General features: G+C 41.7%; 1 long non-coding RNA gene across 1 annotated transcript; it reads left to right on the forward strand.

Annotated features, from left to right (window-relative positions):
* Positions 1-4,385: 4,385 nt before the first annotated feature.
* LOC118782729 lies at positions 4,386-6,250 on the forward strand. Its single transcript, XR_005005179.1, has 3 exons — positions 4,386-4,451; positions 5,966-6,043; positions 6,193-6,250. It is a non-coding gene; the product is annotated as an uncharacterized LOC118782729 (long non-coding RNA).
* The last annotated feature ends 10,666 nt before the right edge of the window (positions 6,251-16,916 follow it).

A 16,916-nucleotide genomic window follows, 5' to 3' on the forward strand; every position in this document is an offset into this window, starting at 1 on the left:
AACTGTTGGGGGCGCTGTTGAGCACAGGAGGGAAAGGAGGGAAAGGGTAGTTGCTGTACTGTATGTGTGAGGCAGTAGCAACTGAGGTGTCTCTGTAGCAAAGGAGGTCTCAAACACCACAATCCACCCCGCCCCCCTGCATTTGTGGACTTTGGAGTGTCCAAAAATATTTAATGTAGCAAAAACAATAAAGACATGACATACCAGGATCCAATTCATACCCTAAATAAATTCTGAGAAAATGAAAAACCTTTACCCTCAGATAACCATCTCATTCAGGGACCTTCAGACCTTTATCTCTGTCAGGACTTACATTATCTATTCAACAAGAACCTTCTTCCTGCTCACTCCCTGTGTACTTGTTAGCCTATTCATGATGTAACAGTATCTTTTTGCCAGTTTTGCATTGTAGCATTTTTTTTCTTTTTTTTTTTTGTGAGCACTTGAATATGTTATCTCTTCAGGTGTTCATTTTGTTAGTCTAAGCAAATATATTTTATGTGTGTTTGCATTCCGAATTCTGCTCTCTCATATTTCATATTTTGGCACTGTAATCCGATTTACTCGTCTTCTCTAATCTTTGCTTTTCATATTTGTCCTTGTGATTTGGGTCAGGCGACATGCAGTCCAATGTGCTGTGGATGGTGTGCCGCTGTCTGTGACAACATGATGATGATTCTCTAAATGGACTGTGTAATTACCTGCTGTACATCCTTAGTTTTAGTAATTAGATTGTTAACTTCACACTGACTGTGATTACATTGGACCCACATATTTAGTCTTGTGCCTATGCCCTTGCTCCATTTGGTGCCATGTCCTCTTAACCTTGGCCTTGGTGAACTGGACCATATCTCATATGCAGTGTTCCTTCTTTGTTCCTCTTAATACTGCCTCTTCTCTTAATAATATGATTTTTTGAGTATACTTGATATTATGAGTAGGCCTATTGTCTGATATCTTTGAGTATACTTGAATTATGCAAATCCACAACTATGGGGCAACTGACTGTCCCGTCCCGATGGGGTCTCTCCTCTCAGACACGATCCCTGTCTGTTCTGGCCCCTCAGTGGTGGAATGAACTCCCCACAGAGGTTAGGACAGCGGAATCACTGGCAATCTTCTGACGCAGACTGAAGACCCACCTCTTCAGACTGCATCCTGGTTCCACCTCAATCCCCACCCCCTAACACCTGCTACCTCTAGTATTTCATGTTTATTTTACTGGTAAGATTGTGATGTATTTTGTATTCTGTGTTCTAGGGACTGATGTTGTATATTTGCCTTCGATTACCTAGTCAGATTGCACAAGTTAAGTTAAATAATGTTATACTCGCGTTCATTGGTCTGGCAGTTTTGTTAGCCTGGTCTGTTCTAATGTGCTGGAAGTTGCTCTGGATAAGAGCATTTGCTAAATGATTGTAATGTAATGTAATGCAAATATGAGGTCCACTGGATGCTATCATAAAAGAATATATAGCTTTCCTCTGAAGTGTCCTCTGAACTTTATATTACCTTGGGCCACGCTTGAGCTGCTTCTTTCGCTTTTGTTATGAGTGGAAGAATCCACTCCATTCTGTGAGTCAGCGGTGTCTACCACAGGTTTTCCCCTGGACGTCACTCCAACACCCACTCAGACACAACAGCTCACAGTATATATTATATCATCCAGCCAAAAATAATAAATGATCCCCCCTCCTACAGCCATCCACCTCATCTCCCAGGACCCTGTCCACTCCTTGGGCCATCCCTTGAATCCTACTCACTCCCCATCTTTCCCAGATAAACTCCAGATTTGATGGTGAAAAGGCTGGTTATGTTATGTACTATGATTATGGATGTGGGATTTTTTCAGTCAAAGACAATACATGTACCTTTACATTTTAGCTGCTTAGCAGATGCTAAGTCCAGAGCAACTTACATTGATTACAGGTCCTACACTTATAAAGCTGGGTATGAAGATAGTTTTGATTAGTTTAATTTGTTTTTGGTCACATAATTGCATAATTCCATTTGTGTTATTTCATATCTTTACTATTATTCTAAAATGTGGAATGTAGTAAGAATAGAAAAACCCGTCTATTAGAAGGTGTGTCCAAACTTTTGATTGGTACTGTATCTTTGCTGTATCTGCAATAAATGACTGGGCTGGATGACATATTTCTCAGTATATTACAATATATATCATTTTTGTATGGTGTGTATTGTCTACACCACACTGCACCTTGATATATAGCTACTGTCTCTAAAACATTATTGGTATAATGCTCAGGTATTCTGACATTGGCGGTTCAGTCCTTGTGTGGAGGTTGGTGTGAAGTAAAGGTAGAAGGTATCTTGAAGGTACTGTATCTTGAAGCTGACCTTGTCTTGTCTGCTTCATAGCAGTATGGGCAGCAGCACACTCTTAAAGCATAGCAATAAAATGTACTTATGAGGGAAATATTCACATATTAATTCAGATTTATCTGGCAATATCAGATTTCTATAATTAAAAATGATACATTCTAAGAAAAACACTGATTTTTATATTCTGTTCTCTTACAGTTTTTGCAGTCATAATCAACTGTTTCCAGGTTATGTGTTATTGTGTAGGTGAGTGTGCCAAGTGTCAAACGGCATAACTATAGTGGTGACCTTTAGAGGACATCCTGTGTTTTTATGATGAGGTGGTATAACTGACAGTCAGCTTTTTATTATTTTTTCCATTCCAAGATCATCTTTGTGTCTCTCATTTACATGTATTACATTGCATTCACTTTAACATTAATTCTAGCGTCTGCTAAAAATAAATGTTGTGTAAATACCTACACATGATGTGAGACTATTTGAATATTTTCTTTCTGCATACAGTGGCTTCTGAAAGCATTCAGACACCTTCACTTTTTGCACACTTTATTGTGTTGTAGATATAATCTAAACTAATTCAATGCATTCTTTTAGCTGTTAATCTACATGCAATAACCCGTATTGAAAAAGAAAAACATGTTTTATACATTTTTGCAAATATATTAAGAATCAAAAACTGAAATATCTCAATTACATAAGTATTCAGACCCTTTGCTGTGGCATTCCAAATAGAGCTCAGGTACATCCTGTTCGCTTTGATTATTCTTGAGATAGAAAATGTATTTGAAATGTTTTTGCTTTGTCATTATGGGTTTTTGTGTGTAGACTGATGGCCAAAAGAATACATTTAATCCATTTCAGATTAAGTCTATAACACAACAAAGTGTACAAACAGTGAAGGGGTCTGAATACTTTCTGAAGCTACTGTATATTAATAATTATACAACACATTTTCCCTACTGAAACAGATACCTGAATGACACTAAGTAACTAGCGCTGCTTTATAAATATTAATATTTCTGGCATTGCAGATGGCCCACTTGTGTCCACAATTTTATTTATTTGGGCCTATTTACTTTTGTCATTCCAGTGCTGTATGGGTACATTTTCTGTCAGAATTAATGAATGATTAATTATTAATATATTAAATGGGCGCACTCTGATAGATTTGAATTTGGTGTATTTTTGGGCTTGTCTTAGCTTGTAATGGTGTTGGTGGTTGTCAGGGTCTGGGTAGAATGTATTTCTTTTATCTCAACAGATATGCACATGCACAGTGACAAAGAGCTGGAGAGAAGTTAGTGCAAAATCTCCATTGTGGTTTTATCCTATTGCAACAGACAATTTAAAATATTATATTAATATAACATATATATATATATATATATATATATATATATATATATATATATATATATATATATACATATGGAGGCAGCAGGGTAACATAGTGGTAAAGAGCAGGGCTTGTAACCAACAGGATTCTGGTTTGATTCCCCACTGAGGTACTGCTGGTGTTTCCTTGGGCAAGGTACTTAGCCCAGAACTGCCTCAGTAAATATCCAGCTGTATAAATGGATAACATGTAAAAAAAAAATTGTAACCTATATAAGTTGCTCTGGATAAGAGAGTCTGCTAAATGACGATAACTTAATGTAATATTAACAAAACATGAAATCATGTTTAGCAAATTGCTGTTATGTGCATGTCACACACAAGAAAACATAATTTCTGTGGGACATGGGAGCTCTCTCTAACCAATGATCATGTGATCATGAGCATGTATCATGTCTAATGTCAATTCACATGAGGTTGTGACAGTCACAATAATACCTAATATTTCATTAGTCACTGTCACAAGGCGTCTACAAAACTGCAGTCTTCATGGCAAAACTTTCCCTTCACGGCAAAGTAATACATTATCTCAATGTACGTATGCATACGCGTGTGCTGGAGAGTGGGCGAAAGAGCGGTTAGGAAGGGGAAGTGCTTTTTGTACAAAAGGAAGTGCAGTTGTCATTGTGTGACATGTGGCTGTCTCGGAAGCTCTCTGTCCTACTCCCTACACTGAACACCCAGCATGAGTGGAACACTCACCTTCACAGGTATGACAACATCTTTGTCCTCGAGGAAAGACCTTTCTTTGCCTGGCCAAAGCTAAGCGTGTATTTTCAGCTGACTTGTTTTTAGACAGGCTTGTCATATGTTAGCATTAATTATTTCATTCTTTTATGCCATCAATAATGACATTTCTTCTTTTCTGTTATCACTAATGCTAACAGACAATGTCTTATAAATGTTATTGCTCCAACCATAAATATATACATATATTTAATTTATTTATATTTTATTTTTACATTTACATTTATTCATTTAGCAGACGCTTTTATCCAAAGCGACGTACAAAAATGCATACGTCCATAATTGTATTCTGTAGCGTAACGTCATTGTGATTGGCCCCGGTACCCCAAACACAAGCGCACGCTCGTGCGCACACACACGCGCACACACAACCACTCCAGACAATTAAATGTGGTGGGTAGAAATAATATTTATTTTTAACCCTTTCGCCGGTCACACCGGTGTGATTTGCCGTTTAGTGGGTATGCTAAAACCGGTGCGATCAGAACACTAGATTGGAAAAATTCTAGCTAATTTTAGCTTTGAGGAAAAGGCGATTTAACGTTAAAAATAAAGCAAATGCTAACTGAAAACTATGAGAAGCTTAATAACGCTAATGAAAACATGACCAACCATGTAACGTAACACGCACACTACACAGCATATACATAAGTTACGTGCGAAAGGGTTAATAAAACATCCAGTTTTGGAACATTTGAATACAAATAAGAATACTCAAAACCGTGAGTGTTATGCACAAGGTCGGAAGGTGGTATATATAGCTATCGCAATTACAAGTAATTTTAGTGATACCGTTGAATGGTTACTTTGAAGACTACGTGAAACGGTCAATGCGCGAGAGGGCCCACCTGCAATAGTAAAGCAGCAAAAAAACCTTCCTACATGGGCCCGTGACAGCTTCTGGGCCCCGGTGCGCTGCACCGGTTGCACCGTCGATGTTTACGCCCGTGATTAATTCTTATTTGCTCTAAGGGCTGTACAACTGAAAGCATTGTGTATAGATACAATGAATTAATTTTCTTTGTATGTACAAGCCTGAAAACATTACAACAGTTGAAAATTTAATGATTCCATTACATTATTGTCATTTTGCTCTCATCCAGAGTGACTCACATAAGCTACACTTTTGCATATTAAGCATTTATACAGCTGGATATTTACTGAAGCAGTTGTGGGTTAAGTACCTTGCCCAAGGATACAGCTGCAGAGCCCCAGTGGGGAATCAAACCAGCAACCTTTTGGTTATGAGCCCTGCTCCTTATCACTACACCACACTGCCACCCACACATTTATTCTATTTGACATACCTGGACAAAATGGTTACACAATGCTACTGTATAACTGTCACTGGTGGGGAGAGGGTTGGTACAAGAACTGTTTTAGCTGAAACAAGTGTGTATTCTCCTGTCGTTGTAATGGGGACGGCAGGAGTGTGTTCAAGTGTGTGATACCTGGGTCTGCTGTGATCTTTCTTCAGGGTCCAGTTCTGTGCGTCACATCCTCCCTGTGGCCCTTGTTTGCACCTTATGTCTCCTGATGGCAGAGGCCAACCCAGGTCTGTTCATCTTCACTTCCATCACGCTTTCTTAGTGTGCTTAAGTCTCACAGGAAATGTGATGTAATACAGCAGATATACCGAATATGAAATATCTAACAGAAATATCCTTCTTAATATTCTTCTTCTGTTTTTTTTTTAATTCTCAGAGGTGAAATCTCCCAAAATATTGACACCAAAATCGGACAAGATCAAGGCTTCTTTAGGTAAAGTGCACCTGTGCCACGACCTTAAGCAATCCGCTGGATTGACTGAGAGATTGTCAGAGCTTTCAAGAAAAAAAGCTCAAATTGATTGTAGCTGTCTCTCACTCTGCCGAATAATATGTAGTGGGAACTCTAACAACAGCCAAAAAACACTGGTGAGAGGAAACATTTCTGTGATCGCTACACATATAATGAAAAAGCATGTGTCAACTGTTGTCATGCAAATGTTTTCCTAACAAATTATTGCATTTGAGCCTGTAAACCCAACTGTGTACAATAGTTTCACCACACACACACACACACACACAGTGTGTGTTTTTGTGTGTGTGTCTGTATCTGTGTGTGCCTGTGTGGTGAAACTAGGTATACAGCTGGGTTTGCAGGCTCAAATGGGACTTTCAGTGTCTTTCTCTGAACAGGAGGTGATGTATATCTATGTGCATATATTCACAGGTAAACAGCTGGTCATTCCCTGCAAAGCAGATCCTGGATTCCCTGATGAATTCACCTTGATCTACTGGCTGGTTAACGGCATCTTTATAGAGAAGGCGTATCCTAATGGCAGGATCAGAGAGAGCGAGGAGGGGTGAGTCTCGAGGGGTTGCTGGGAGAGCTGAAATCTAGGCTGCTTGGCGCATTGTATTGAATTCCACACTCAACTTTCTTTTCTTTGTTTCAGAGTTGGCACAATGATCAACAAAACCTTCATCCGGAAGGATCTGGTGTTTGAAATGGTTACCAGTGAGGACTTCAAAGCCACGTACACCTGTGTTGTAAACAATCCAGCTGGAGTCCACAGTATAAACATAAAACTGAGCAGGTAATGCATGAAGACACCATAAGATACAATAAAGATTGCTTTCTGCTTTTTGGTTCAATTTATTATGGTCGTTTCATAGGCAAGCCTTAGTGAACCTAAATATACTCTACGGACTACAATATAAGAATCTTTACAATTATGTAGCAGCAGTGGTATCACTGGCAAAAGTGTGCCACTTATAATAATGTACAATTTAGGCACAGTTGCTAGGTTGCCATGGATATTACTACTACTGATACTATTATTACTAATAGTCATTATCATCATCATCATGCTTCGGCTGCACCCAGGATAAATAATGATCCCTCCCCAATACTACTAGTATTATTACTACTACGACTAATAATAATAATAATAACTTCAATGGACAATCCAAACTGGTCCCTCTGCTATCGACATCTTGAGGTTACTGCTGAATTTTAACTTCAGGTGAAATATTTTACTTCAGGAAGTATTGAAACTGCTTCATTGCTACTCTCATGGATATAACTGTTGAACCGTGTTAACTTGCACAACACACTGTGTAAGTTAACACGGTTCTGTTACTGTTTATTGCAGGAGCAGACAAAGGAAACCTGTTGAAGCGAAAAGGAAAAGAGCAGCGGTAAGATGATTTTTTGTTATTATAATACAGAAGCACCCCTGTGTTCTACAAATATTGAATATTTCCAGAACTTGCATGTAATGAAAATGTCTCATGCTTGTAAACTGTATTATACCACTCAGAACAGCATACACTTACTGCACTTATAGACAAACTGCTGTCATCACAAACCTAGAAACAATTCCTAAATCTGTTTTTTTTTCTTCTCCTTAATATCTTCCAATATCTTCCTTTAGAGACAAAGACGACTCCAGCAGCTGTTGTGAAAATGACCACAGCTTTCATTTCTTCTTCTTCAAGCAAATTCAAAATCATCTGACTGAGAATGTTTTTTTGTTGAGTGGTATGGTCCTACAATCAATACTTTAATATTGCATAAGTTATGTGCATTACCTAAGTTATTATTTTCATTGCAGTAAATGTTCTTGTGCCGTTGGACAAATTTCCTCTTGCAATGAAGTAGAATCTAGAATAAAGACATTAAATGACATAAATAATAAAAAGTTCTGATGTCATTTTGTCTCTTTAAATTGCTATCTTAAAATGGATAAGTTACTGTAAAATCACAAAGCTGTTAACTAAAATGTATGCACCTACACAGAAGCCAGTATGCCATATAAAAATAACCACGGGGCAGTGTGCCATTATAAAACCCAACACTAGCTCCCACTCCACGTGGCTATCCCAGCTGAATACAAATTTAGGTGCAGTTTGTGTTGGTGTGCAGCACCGCAATGGTATTGGTCTTCTGGGGCAGCGAGGATTTCCAAGCTTCTCTTCTTTTATTTACTGTCTGTCAGGCTCACTAATCCACTGGACAAACAGTAAGAAAGATCCAGCTCTGTTTCCCAAATGAGCAGCTGTTTCGGATCAAGTTTTGCCTTACTTGGTTAAGAGGGGAAAATGTATAGCACTTAGTGGTATTTGGGGAAATGCTATATTGCATTTCGCGGGTTTTTCATAAAAGCAGTTTCCACATAATTCGGTTTTTTTGTAAAGAAAGTGCGTACTGAAATGAAATTTAAGAATATAAGATATTTAATACGGTAGGCTTTTAATTTAGGGTACAAGGAGAACGCAAGCTGGTAAACTACGAGTCAATGTTTTTCCTCTCGGTCGAGCAGTGTCTCGGCTGTCGTATTAATCAATTGCCCGTGACCTCTCAGCACACTTTCTCACCATAATTTTAAGAAGTACACACCGTGTTTTACAGAGCGCCTGATATTAATTACGCTGATGGACTCCATTGGGCTCGTCGAACACCCGGTGGAAGCTGAGCGGCCGCTGCGCTCTACCTTTGCAATTCTAATGAGATGCCGTACATCAGCCTTTGACGGGGATACATTTCATTCGCTGTATAAATCTGCTGATAATATACAATAATAGAAGAAAAAAAGCGTGCTCGATACGATGCATTGGCCGTGTCCTGTGAATGTAATTTAATTGTCCCTTGAAACAAACACACTTATTGGAGTAGACGTGGTTGATTGCACAATACAGGATGCAGATGTGCCGTGATAACGAGTTCTCTCTCTTTTGCTTAGAAGAGCTTGCTATCGGGGAGAAACTGTCATAAAGGCTGTGCTGTATATACCACAAAACTTAATGTACACTATATGGCCAAAAGTATGTGGACACCCCTCCTAATTATTCAGTTCAGGTGTTTCAGCCAAACCGATTGTTAACAGGTGCATAAAATCATAGCCACATAGCCATGCAATTTCCATTGACAAACCTTGGAAGTAGAATGGGTCATACTGGAGAGCTCAGTGACTTTAAACATGGCACTGTCATAGGATGCCACAAGTCAGTTTGTGAAATTTCTGCCCGGCTAGATTTGCCCCGGTCAAATGTAAGTGCTATTATTGTCAAGTGGAAGTGTCGAGGAGCACCAACAGCTCAGCCACGAAGTGGTAGACCACGCAAACTTACAGAGCGGGGCCGCCGAGTGCTGAAGCACGTAGCACTTGAAAACCACCTATCCTCTGTTGAATCACTCACTACAGAGTTCCAAACTGTTTCTGGCTGCAACATCAGCACAAGAACTGTGCGTCAGGAGCTTCATGAAATGGGTTTCCATGGCCGAGCAGCTGCACACAAGCCCAATATCACTATGTGCAATGCCAAGTGACGGTTGGAGTGGTGCAAAGCATGCCACCACTGGACTCTGCAGCAGTGGAAATGCATTCTCTGGAGTGATGAATCACACTTCACTATCTGGCAGTCTGATGGACAAATCTGGATTTGGTGGATGCCAGGAGAGCATTACCTACCAGAATGCACAGTGCCTGCTGTGAAGTTTGGTGGAGGAGGGATAATGTTCTGGAGCTGTTTTTCAGGGTTTGGGCTAGGCCCTTTAGTTCCAGTGAAGGGTAACATTAATGCTACAGCATACAAAGACATTTTAGACAATTGTATGCCTCCAACTTTGTGGCAACAGTTTGGGGAAGGCCCTTTCCTGTTCCAGTATGACTGTGTTCCTGTGCACAAAGCAACGTCCATAAAGACATGGTTTGACGAGTTTGGTGTGGAGGCACTCCAGTGGCCCGCACAGAGCCCTGTCCACAAAGCAACGTCCATAAAGACATGGTTTGACGAGTTTGGTGTGGAGGCACTCCAGTGGCCCGCACAGAGCCCTGACCTCAACCCCATTGAACACCTTTGGGATGAATTAGAATGCCAGTTGCGAGCCAGGCCTTCTTGTCCAACATCAGTACCTGACCTCACAAATGCTCTTTTTATTTATTTTTTTGCTTTTTGATTTTTTTTGCTCAAAATTTTGTGGAAAACCTTCCCAAAAGAGTGGAGGCTGTTATAGCTGCAAAGGGGGGTGGGGGGCAACTCCATATTAATGCCCATGGTTTTGGGATAGGATATCCAATAAGCTCATATAAGTGTGATGGTCAGGTGTCCACATACTTTTGGCCATATAGTGTATATAGGAACTCAAGATATATGATATTATGGAATTTATTCCATACCACATTTGTATCATCTATCATTTTAGCTTGTGTTTAAGTGCTCTGGCCCATGGATTGCTCTGGTTATTATTCTTGGGCCTGATAGTAATGATTACAAATTGTATCTACTCCTCTGTTTGGTATAATATCTATTAATAGTCGTAGAATTATTACTTGGGAATGCTCTGCTCAGGGTTTGTTAATAATTAATCTGGATGAATGTGTTTTTCTTCTGGACTGGAAAACGTCTCATTTCCTTGGTTGTGATTTGATTTATATATCATTGTAGATAAGGGTGGGTGGCCCTAACCTTCTCCCTTTGGGTGGAACTCAGTTCTGCTCAAATCAAATTTAGTGCATGGAGACACTGTAATGAGGGGCCAGCTTGCTCTCTGTAAGTCTCGTGTACAATGTCTGGTGATACAGTGGCTAAACGATACCCATCTCTCAAAGTCACATTGCACATTGCAGTAGTTTCTGGCTTGTTGGGTAAGTTTCTTCGAGGGGAGACCTACTCTTTGAGGGGGTCAGGATGAATGTGAATTTGCCGGATGCTGTAGGTCTCAGGGTGTCTGTGCTTATAGTTACCATCCGACCAACCTCTAAATGCTTGTAACCTTGCAACCTCTCACTGTCTGGGGCGCTGGAGCTGGTGGAAAAGAAATGGTAAGACTGAGATGGTAGGATTGTGTAGGTGGGGTATCCAGATGTATTAGGCCAACTATTGTCGCACTGCTTCCTAGGCGTAACCCCAGCCCCTTTTTTGAAATGGTCCCTGAAGAATTTTCAAATCAGAATACAATACAACACTTTACACATGTGAAAAGTATTTAGAAATGTTAAAAATATACAGTAAAACATTTTACGTGAATTCACATGGAACGATACCGATAAAAATACATTTAATCGCAAATAATTCGTTCAAACGCAATCCCAGGATGCATTTTGGATTACATCGGCATGCGCTCCTTTCGCGCCGGCGGGAATTTCAGAAACAGAATGCTCCATAAGACTTTTAAAGGCACTGTTACAATAAACAAACCTTTAACATTTTATAATTCAAACGTAGTATAGCCAACACAACAATAACGTGACATTTAACAAGGTGAGTTGATATGAGCTTTTACGTTGATCATTTGGTATGACGGAACATAAAGATTTAACGTCTTGGAAAGCCGGTTTTCCATTCCACGTTAAATTGTGAGCCCATTGGTAAAACAACCCTAAAGTTAACAAAAGTGAAGTAGCTACTATGCCCTTAGGTTAATGTGGTCGTCTTAAGCAACATTTGTTTTGCTGTTTCTAACTTTCCCCTCCGCGTTTGAATATAAACAGGTGAGGGACGCGGAGGGGAAAGCGTTAATAATGACATTAATAATCATCTCGCCTGTGAGGATTGTTTACAAAAATGCGACAAAATCTGATTTCGGAGTTTTGCTGTAAGTTGCTTTTAAACATTCTAAGGGGCAACATTGCGCTTTAGGTTAGTTCTGCTGCTGTGTGCTTAATAGTTAGAAATAACAACATTAACCATGTTACACTGAAGTCAACACAAAATGTCAAGATAACTAAATAAATAAGTGTTTAGATTAAATGTAATCGAACTGTGTACTGCTGTTGAGAGCATTTGTTAATCAGGCTTTGTCTGGGCAACGTGGTCCGGTATTACTTGAACTAGTGAAGCAGTTTAAACCAGCCCTCGGTGTGCGTGCATTCTTGAGAAAACCATGAGCAAAGATGCGTGTCTTTACTTGAGGGGAGTCCAGGCAGCTCGTTTAACACGGACACGGTGCCGGTGTGTCGTGTTTACGGGACCAGTCTTGAGTGGGCACAGGCCCCGTACTGAAAGTGAGTTCAGCCTGACGCAGCCATTGTGTTTGACACCGAAAGATGCAGCGTTCATTAGAGGTAAGCTCGAGGACCAAGCACTGCTGAATGGAGACTGTGTTTGGTAGACAGCTTTGGTGTGTGCCGTGACCCTCTGTGCTTGACTGAACCTCCAGGGGTCTGGCTGTGTTTGGCAGCAGGCAGATACAGCCTCTGAGGAGCCGTGCCAGTACTGAGAGCCCCTATTAGTGTTGCACCCCACCCTTCCCGGTCTTCTTAGACAGATTATCACACAAGAGAGGCATGTGGAGGAGCTTTGCTCTCAAGATAAATGCACCATTAAGCCCCCATGCTTCACTCCAGCAACACTTATTTACCGTTTTCCACTCTTGTTTTCTGTGCATTAGCGCAGCATTTTTGGGCCTGGATGTTGTCAGCGGTTAAATGGGGTTTTAGGGTGGTGTTGTAATGGATCTGAACCTTTGAGGCTCCACATGATGCTGTGAACGTACGTCATGTTTTCTGACATTTCCGCCTGTGGTAGCTGAACCTGCCTACACAGGGAACTGTACAGTATGCGGAGCATGCCTGGTTGAGCTCGATTCGGATTTGGGATTTGGATTATTTGATCAATTCTAATTTGGTTGTGAAGTCAATTTGACAGTATTGACAGTGACTTTGAAGTTTTTTTTTTTTATTTGCTCTGTATGCCTAGGACCAAACACTTCACACCAAAGATTTTCCCTTTTATTGGCGAGCTGGTAGGTCAGACACAGTATTTCCCTGTTAACTCCAGTAAATCCTCTCCTTAGATTGTCCCTATACAAATAGTGCTATGTGCAGCAGTGGGGTTTAGTGCTAAGGAGCACAGCTTGTAACCCAAAGGTTACCGGTTTGATTTCCAGGCAGGCCACTGCTGTTTTACCTTTGGCCAAGGTACTTAACCGTCACTGCTCCAGTTAAATATCCAGCTGTAAATGGATAACATAAAATTTTAAGATGTAGAGTATAACTCACTATGAATGAGAGCTTCTGCTAAGCAAGATGTAATGTTATCTATATGGTCGATCAGTGACGTTAAAAAATGTGAACACACCAGATACGTTTTTGCAACCTCTGTTTCTACACAGCACCATTGCAACGATGACCTCAGCATAGTGCTAAGGAGAATATTTTCATTATGTTGCATTATGATTATATCTTTAATTTACAGCACTTGAAACTGAATCAGGCAAATCGTCAAGTTCTGGAATGGCTCAGTATGTGCGGGCTGAACCCTACGGCATAGGTTTCATCCCAGCTGTGTCATCAGCTGACAATGACTGGTATCTTGCAGTAGCAAAACAAAATTGCATCGTTCCTCCGGGGTGCAAATAGGTATGTTGGCAGGGTTTTATCTGGGGGTTTCCTGACTCCTCCCGGGTGCCTTCCAAGTGGCCAGGAGTAGTGACTATCCTCCAATTGGTGCCCACTTCACTGTGGTGCACTGTGGGGCATAGCCGTCTGCCATGTGTGAGCGTTATGGAGGATTTCTTTCCTCTCGCTTCAGTGCCCCTGCCCAACGCTGCGGGTGCCATGGTGAGTGTGATGAGACTAATGAGCAATTTGTAATTCCAGAGTAGGGATACATGAGAAGGGGGGAAAAAGCTTCAAAAATCTGGCAAGTCCTTTAAGTGAAAGAGAGAGAGAAAGATAAGAGAATAGAGAATAGTAATAGATCACATGCAGTAATGTAAAAATGCACTTTTGTTAATGTTGTTTTTTGATGTTTATCTTCGCAGTCTTGTGTTTTTAAAGTGAGTTGCAAGTCTAAGGCCTTGGTGTGGAATTGAGAACCTCTGGCCGGGACTGTTATGGGCAGTTTGGGTGCATGTTGGTGAAAGCAATGACAGCTTAAAGATCGGGTCAAGTCCAGAGAGAGAGAGAAATTAATACAGTTCTCCATCCCTTTCCAATTCCCTTTATAAAAAGATATCTCTGATGTTGAGTATTGCTCTGGTGAGTGAGAGTGATGGAATTAACTCTTATTCCTCATTTTTTAATATCTTTTCCTGTGCAAGATGGAAGACCTATCATGAAGAGAAAAAACCCTTGCAGGCCGTTCAATCCATTCATTCAGTAAGTGGACCTTTGTAACGCGGTTGTTTGAGTGCAACGACTGGTCATTTCGCAAATGCACAGATGCAGCCTGGTCTGTGAACGGGAACAAGGGAGTTAAAATGTGAACAACAAGGGACGCAGAGCCAAGCAGTTCCTGAGAGTGAGGAATCAAATCAGTTTAATTAAGTCTGTTGAGATGACAGAGGCTTTTACTCCGCCCGTATTGGATTACCACAAATGCAACCCCCTATGACAATCTGCATTATCCAGGCAATCTCTCTCTATTCCTCACTCCCTCTCTCTCCCTCTCTCTCCCTCTCTCTCCCTCTCTCTCCCTCTCTCTCCCTCTCTCTCCCTCTCTCCCTCTCTCCCTCTCTCCCTCTCCCTCTCTCCCTCCCTCTCTCTCTCTGGCTTTGCAGATGGGCTGTACTTGCGCAGGGGAGAGAGCACTGGGTGTGTGTGTGTGTGTGTGTGTGTGAGAGACAGACAGGGAGAGAGTGGGAACTCCAGGTGCTGTTGGGCAGAAGGACGTTTACGCTTTCTCTCTCTTGCTGTCTCTCACGCTGTAACTTGCTCTCGCTTTGGCCTCTGGGATATACGGCAGTGACACAGCTCAAGACTGTGGTTTGAGGGGGGGCCAGCAGACTAACGGTAAGCAGGATGAGGGGAGGCAAAGGGGAGTTTGTGTGGTGAGGGTTGTGTGGTGGGGGGGGGGTCTGTTCTAGACAGCAGCTTTCGAAAAGTGAGTTTGAGCCCAGAGTTTTGGGAGACAGGGACAGTGCTGTTGTTCGCATGCTTGATGGTGACACCCACCTCCCCGCTCCTATATCCCTGCGCTCGCTCGTGTCAGGGTGAGAGAGAGGGAGAGGGGTGCTGCTGTTGAGAGGCGGGTGTCTCTTTCTGAGTTGTGCCTGTGCTTCTCACGTGCTTTTTTTTGAGAGGGAGATATTAAGCTCTTCGAACAGCGGGTGGCTCTGTTATTGTTTCTGGTCAGAGTGACAGGTAAAGAACGCCCTCAGAAACTTCAGGGCGGCCGCGGAGAGCAGGTAAATTAAACAGCAATCGCACAGCATGGATCGTCACGACTGCTCAACGGACATCCTGTAGATGAAACAGCTGCTCCTTAAAACACCTCCTGTTTTTTTTTTTTTTTTCTTTCTTCACTGTCAGTGCAGTTTACGTGATTCACAGACATGTCCTTTTACATGGGAACACGCAGCTCACTGGAGAACCTTATGAAGAAGAATGCTTTTTAAAGTGCACTTTAGGTGCTGTGGAAAAAACGCTCCCTTCACATCAGCAGGTGTCATTGCGAGACCTTTGATTAGCAGCTCGTAAGTGCCTTCATAGTGCATTCCCTCTGCGCTGGGGGGGATGGTGTTGTGGGGCGGGGGTGGGGAGGGATCCCGAGTTACGGGAGAGAGAGCTTGTTTTCACATGTTGGTAATGGAAGCTTGTTATTGCCATTATTTTAACCCGTTCCTGGTTTGTTTTGATTGGTTTGCTTTCAAACTCGCCCTAATTGTCACGGCATGCATTACGATGTAAAAAGCTTTCAATTGGCTCAACATCTCTTTCGCCGCGGTCCCGGTCACTAAATTAATGGCTGCAGGACTATTAATGTAAAGGCACTTGGGTGCTTGAAGCGGGTACTTAAAAACATTAAATGCACTGCACTGTGTGTGTAATTACACGCTGAGGTAAAGCAACAATTAAAAGGGGACCGAGGGGGGATGCAGTCGTGTCAATCAACACCAGCACTGCACAACAAAAGAGACGGTTATCTCTTTTTGAGAATACTGCTGTCTAAAAGCTTCTTCACGGAAGTTCCCTGGTGTGCCAGCAGCATCAGTAAGCTCCCCGAGCTTTCTTGCAGCGGAGTTTGTTCTGGTGCGAGGCAGCGTGCTAAATCGCTTGCGGACAGACGTGGCATTTACGTTCTCCTGGACTTCCTCAGATGGCTCTGGCTTTGCCTCTTGGCACATGAGCACTTCCTGCATAATTACATTCTGACAGCACGTGTGTACTTAATCCCGGGCCTCAGACAGAACCGGGTCCAGTGAGGATGGTTTGTTCAGGACCCTGGACAGCTCTCCCCTGCTTGCCCCTTATTCTAACAGGGAGTACTTTCCCTAATCATTATTATTGTCGGGTTCTTCTTTCTTTTTTTCCCTCAAATTGTTGATCCACGTGATGCCAAGCAGCCAGATTGAATCGGGAGACTAATCTCTCACAGGTTGCGGTATCAGGAACGGCCGGTACGTGTTGGTCTTCCTGGAAACGGGTAGGTAGGAAGAATTACATCCTGAATAATGCAGCTGCCAGGCTACCGCCTCGCTCCGCTCTCCAATCTGTT

This window comes from Megalops cyprinoides, chromosome 9 (genome assembly GCF_013368585.1).
Source record: "Megalops cyprinoides isolate fMegCyp1 chromosome 9, fMegCyp1.pri, whole genome shotgun sequence".
Taxonomy (NCBI): Eukaryota; Metazoa; Chordata; class Actinopteri; order Elopiformes; family Megalopidae; genus Megalops; species Megalops cyprinoides.